We start from the raw sequence: 6565 nt of genomic DNA, 5'->3' as shown, positions 1-6565 counted from the left end.
AACTAATCTCCAACACCAGCCCCTGACCCTCACTGATGATTATGAAGCTGAATCCCATCAGATCCTCACAGCTATGTTCCACTACGTCTAGAGTAAATCATTTTGAAATGTCCCAGGAATCATCTCTGATCTGAGACCAGGTGCAGAAATAGAATATTCAAATTAACAAATAACCCAATTAACCAATTACTTCATTAACCAATAAACCAGTCATATCCTGTGTTTCATGGAGTGAGGCTCATTAGTAATTACACTACAGTGCTGTGTTTTGTGTGTGTGTGTTTGTGTGTGTGTGTGTGTGTTTGTGTGTTTATGCGTTTCGGTACATTATATTTTTCTGAAGCTGTTTCACGCTTTGCACTAAATCTTTGGCTTACATCCAGAGAACGGTCACTCATCCATCTCACACAGGCACACACACACACACACACACACATTGACACAAACAAACACCAATACACACACACAGACCTAGACAAACACACACTGTAATATATGCACAGCCTTGTCTCAAGGTCAGCAGTGTGTATGTAAGTGTCTGTGAGTGTGTGTGTGTGGAAAGTGATGTCATCCTTAAACTCTCAAACTGGACCTGACAGGCTATTTACTCAATAAGCATCCCATAATACTCTCCCTCAGTACAGAACTGGCTCCAAACACAAACACACGCCTGCACACACACACACCAATCATTATTAACCTCCAGACGACAACGACAACAACAATAACAACAACACACTCTCAACAGGACAAACATACAGAGGAACTTCCCCCTTTTTCCCCAGATCCCTCCATACTTCAGTCTTTCAGAGAGAGAGAGAGAGAGAGAGAGAGAGAGAGAGAGAGAGAGAGAGAGAACTATTAGACTGTATAGAGCTCTACCTATCTTTCTCCCTCCAGTTTCTTTTTATACTTAAATCTCTCTCTCTCTCTCTCTCTCTCTCTCTCTCACACACACACACACACATACATACAATCCAATACCACTATAATATCTACTGTTGAAAAAACAAGAGCAATGCTGAACTGAGGTTTTCTTCGAGTAAGTGGATAACACAAACACAGAGAGAGAGAGAGAGAGGGTAATGACTAAAATTTCCACACAGCTTTAGAGTGATTTGTGTTAATCTTCATTGTGTTTTTGCTCAACCTCACACAGTAATGTGTGTGTGCGCATGTGTGGAGAAACGTTAGGAATGCAGTAATGGCGACTTGAGTGTGAGTGTATTGTTCTGAAAGCTCCAATCACCCCCAGACCTTAGGAACTGAGCAGCCTTGCCCTTCCACACCCTGCAAAACCCAAACCCGAGAGACTACCATCAGCTTGCTAGGAGCCCGATACCAACCTGGTCTGCACTAGTGTTACAGCATTGGATCCCAGAGTCAAGAAAACTGTGTATCGATTGTAGTCATTGTAGTCTGTCTCTCTCCCCGGCTCTTAAGTTGAGGATGGGGGGTGCAGCTCAGACCTGGAGAGCCCTGCGGACCCCGGGACCCTAGCCTTTGCTCTCTGCCTGCTGCTCCTTGGCTTCTGTGATCCCAAAAACTAACAAAACACAAGAGAGAAACAGAATAATACTGTCCCGTCCTTGTGGGGACCAATAACAAAGTGAGCAAAAGGTCCCAACAAAGTGATAAAGACAAGTACACACTCATGTAGATTATTATTATATGCACACCTCTATTAATGAAAGTCTTTATGTAACCCAGATCTGCCACAGCACCTATAATTTATAACTAACACACACACACACACACACACACTGTGTGGCTACTGTACAGAGCTCTGTTCTCTCTCTGAGTGTCAGAGTCTCTTACAGAGTGAGTGTGTAATGAAGATAAATGAATATAGCCAGACCACCTTCACACACACACACACACACACACACACACACACACACACACACACACACAAGAATCAGTGCAGTGTCGCTATGAGCCGTCTCTCAGGCTCATACACAGCATTAATCCGCTCAGTGGATACAGACAAGTGTACAAATGTATGACACGATGTCTATCTAGTTTGGACACAGAGTGTATAATCGCTACAGACAAACATGTAACAAACTGGGATGTTCTGGAACAGCTGCGCACGACCCAAACTGTTGCTCTGCATACATTGTTACCCCATCCCCCCCTTTCCACCTGCTCTTCAATGGTCAGGACCCCCACAGAGCAGGTTTGATTTGGGTGGTGGATCATTCTCAGCACTGCAGTGACACTGACGTGGTGGTGGTGTGTTAGTGCGAGTGGATCAGACACAGCAGTGCTGCTGGAGTTTTTAAACAATGTGTCCTCTCACTGTCTCACTCTGTTAGACACTCCTACCTCGTTGGTCCACCTTGGAGATAAAGTCTGAGACATAGTCTGAGACAGTTTGATATATTTTAATTAGTGGACTATTCTCAGTCCAGCTGTGACTCTGAGGGGCTTAAAATCACCAGCAGCACTGCTGTGTCTGATCCACTCGTACCAGCACAACACACACTAACACACCACCACCACGTCAGTGTCACTGGTGTGTAGTCTTCGCCATCTGTTACTGTAAATGTAACAAATGTGTAACACATTACAGCGCAGTTTTGTACACACTACCGACATTAACATAAATAAAGGAGTAAATCCTGTGAGAGTGTGAGAGAGTGTGAGAGACTGTGAGTGTGTGTGAGAGAGAGAAAGACGAAGTGTGTGAGAGAGAGAGTGTGTGTAATGACGTGTGTGAGTTTGGAGTGTGTAACAGGATTATACATGTCCAACACATTGCAGCAGCGTGTGTTCACAGAGCTGCGCCCTACACTCTGATCGGCCTCCATTTAAAACCACTACTGACCCAGATACACACACACACACACACACACACATACACAGCAAAACGGGTCACATGGAATTAACACAACTTAGATCATTTCAGATTTACTCAACATCTCCTCTGAGCTACAACAAACACACACACACACACGTTTTCATGCTTTATCGGGACTTTCAGATAGACTTCCATTCAACTACACATCTACAAAAATTAACACATCTTCACCTTACTATTATTTATGGTGTAGGGACCTGTATGTGGTCCTTAGGAAGAAAATGCCCTACAGTGTGTGTGTCAGGTACCCACAACAGGATGTATACCTTTTACACAAACAGTCACATACAACATGTTTTTGTACAATGTGGGGATACACTAAGGCCTTATATAATAGAAATGTACTTGCTGTACACTTTGGGGTTTTATTTCAGAGGACTTTGGGTCCTTTTTAAAACGTATTAATACAAAGTGGAATATAAATATTCTCCAAGAAGAAAAAAAAGTAAAGTCAAGAAGGACTTTATCTCTGTTATTTTACAGTTGAGTGTGTGATCACCAACACCTGCCCTTCACCTCCACTGAAGACTATGAGGCTGATCACCATCACATCCTCACAGCGATGTTCCAGTATTGAATGGAAAACCCTCTCAGACCAGTAGAGAGTGTTACTGCAGTGAGAGGTGTGTCACACACTCCTGATTAACCCCTTCAGTTCAGGAGACTCTGGAGGAGCAGGTGTCCATAAATATTTGGACACACTGTAGAACCTCGCTGTTTAATGCATTGTTTTTTATATTAAACTAGGGTGGAGATTCAGTGATGGAAGTGTACACGCACAAACACACACACACACACACACACACACACACACACACACACACACACACACACACACACACACTTCAGCTCCATTTTTGGAACGAGCCTCCAGAACATTTGGTCAGCACGGCCGGGCGGGAACAGCAGGTTGCCGTGGTTACAGAGGGTAACTGACACTATGGGATGGCGGCCTGATATGATGGAACAGAACTAAAGTGGCTTTCATCTGGAACGACACACACACACACACGCACACACAGCCGACTTTATTCCATACCGAACATGCACTGCACATTAAACACACATCACTGCACCCAGACAGAGACACACAGAGAGAGAGAGAGAGAGAGAGAGAGAGAGAGAGAGAGAGTATAAACAAAGGGAGATAGAAAAAAATAGAGGACAGATAAGAGAGAATAAGATGAGAAAGAGAAAAGCAGAGAAATATGGGAGAGGAAAGAGAGAATGAGAGAGGGTGAAAGGAAGTGAGAGTGCGAGTGAGAGAAAATGAAAGGGAGCGAGAACAACACAAAAAGAAAGGTGCAAAGTAAAGACAAGGAAAATAAAAGGATGAAAAAGAGGGAGAGAAAGAAATGAGAGAAAACTAAGGAAAGAGGGTCAGAGAGATGGAGTGTGTAAAATAATAGAGATGATGAAGGGAAGTAAAAAGAACAGACAATGAAAATTAGTAGAGACAGAAATAAAAGAAAAATGAAAGCGAAAGAGAGAGAGAGAAAGAGGAAAAAGAGAGAAAGAGAGAGAAAGAGAGAGAGAGAGAAGTAGAGCAGCAGGACAGCGGCTGTGTCTGAGTCAGCATTATGTCACACATTCATAACCCACGCACAACTCTCTCTCTCTTTGTCTCTCTCTCTCTCTCTCTCTCTCTCTCTCTCTCTCTCACTCTCTCACACACACACACACACACACACACACACACACATCAGTGTTTTATGGAGAACTGTGCTTTTGAGCTTTATTTCTTCACACAGTGAATGTGTAACACTGGGTATTATAATAATCTCAAATAAACACCAACAGAGAGAGAGAGAGAGAGAGAGAGAAAATCTTACTAACTCTTACATATGTAACCTGTTGAGTTAAAGCTACACAATGTAATATTTCTGACAAAAATATTACAGCTTTAAAATCATTGTCATGATCCACTGAGCTGTAATTTGCTACTCCACACTCATCACTGCAGAAACAGCACTATTAATGTATTTATTTATTTTAAATAACCTTACATACAGTACATAAAACACTGCAGACAACAAAACTAAAAGCTTGTTTTCCTATTTCAACACTGAGTACTATTTGAACACTGAGAATCTTCTAAAGATATGTATTTTGAAAGAGCAGACCATAAACTCCATTTCATTTTTTATATATAAAATTACATAAATAAATAGATTATAAGCCTAATATAGATATAAAAAGTAAAACCTACCAATGAACCAGGCAATGTGGGCAAAGCTGTCTTTCAAAAAGAACACAATGGTGAGTAAGTAATTCAGAGTTAGACACACATTTTACGTAAATACCTCTATAACTTTCTAAAGAGGGTAAGAAACCCCCCCAACCCCCGCTTTCAGGCCAGTGCTCGATAAGCACTCAAAATTACACTCTGCAGTCGGAGGGTTAGCCCAGGAGCAAAAATACCAGCTCTAAATACCTAATGTTGAAAGTAAAAAAAAAAACAAGGCGGGAGACATAGCGCCTCACAGTGGAGAAAACACAGGGAGCAGCCGTCTCTGAAATGTCCTAAATGCTAAAAAGTGAGTCCTTCTGTTTTAATTGCTCTACAAACACTTCACCTAGCAACACTTCACACACCTACACTATCAAAATAAGAGTCCTACAGGACTCGACAGAATGCAAATTTCCGTTTTACTTTAGGTGTGTGTGCGCGTGTCCTGTAGTGTTAATGAACGATCTTCAGTTGCTCCGTCCACACAGCAGCACTGAAAACATCTGCCCACACACACTCAACTGAGTTACTCAGGTGTGAAATTAACGCTTAACATCCTACTAGGAGACATCATGGAACATCATTCAACCCCTCATCCTTCTCTCTCTCTCTCTCTCTCTCTCTCTCTCTCTCTCTCATTCATATATATATATATATATATATATATATATATATATCACTCTTGTTTCTCTCTCTCTCTCTGTGTGGCTTCTATTATCTTTATCTCACCCTTTCTTTATCTCTTTTTTCTATTTGTCCATTGTCCTGATGACTTTGTTCTTATTTACCTCATTATTTTATATCTTGCTCCTTTTATCTTTCTTTCTTTTTTTATGTTTTTTTCTATTCTGCCATTTTTTTTACTTCTCTCTCACTTCACTTTCAAACTCTCTCTTTTTCAAACTCCTCTATTTTTTGCCTCCCATTCCCCCCTTGGTTATAAAAGTTAAAAACTGAACACTATAAATATTAAGATAATGTGTTAGCAATGTAATAATATGAAGAATAAAATATCAGAGAGAGAGAGAGAGAGAGAGAGAGGAAGAGACGGCGGTGGGGAGGGGTGATGGATGACAGGTGGTGGTGAATTGGAGGAAAGAGAGTAATTAGTTTTGTTTAAATGCTGCTATTTTAAAGTTGGTTCTGCACTTTTTAAAGGAAATATTTAGTTAGAGAGCCGTTCTCCTGCTGAGAACCCCCACACTGCAGCAATTACACCCCCACCCCCCATGGGTGTGCGTTTGTGTGTGTGTGTGTGTGTGTGGGTCACTCAAAGGTAATAGTCCAGAAATAAAAGGCTATTAATAAACACACTTGTCTCTGTGTCTGACAACTAGATAGACTCAAATCACTACAAAAACACTCATTATCACCCTCATCATCATCATCATCATCATCATCATCATCCTCTCCTTCATCCTTCATGAGGGCACGATGATATCACAGTTCGTGGGAAAATACGCAAAACATTT

General features: G+C 41.5%; 1 long non-coding RNA gene across 1 annotated transcript in view; it reads right to left on the bottom strand.

Moving 5' to 3' along the window:
• The window catches only part of LOC136673251 (uncharacterized), a 12555-nt gene extending 7308 nt beyond the window's left edge, over positions 1-5247 (bottom strand). The window contains exons 1-2 of the long non-coding RNA XR_010795913.1: positions 5073-5247; positions 1347-1546 (exon numbers count right to left, since the gene is read on the bottom strand). This is a non-coding gene — a long non-coding RNA (uncharacterized lncRNA). The remainder of the gene's footprint in view (positions 1-1346; positions 1547-5072) is intronic.
• Between the last annotated feature and the right edge of the window lie 1318 nt (positions 5248-6565).

Source organism: Hoplias malabaricus, chromosome 2 (assembly GCF_029633855.1).
Source record: "Hoplias malabaricus isolate fHopMal1 chromosome 2, fHopMal1.hap1, whole genome shotgun sequence".
Lineage (NCBI taxonomy): Eukaryota > Metazoa > Chordata > Actinopteri > Characiformes > Erythrinidae > Hoplias > Hoplias malabaricus.
The sequence above is the reverse complement of the archived record's forward strand: the minus strand, read 5'-3'. Positions and strand labels throughout refer to the sequence as shown.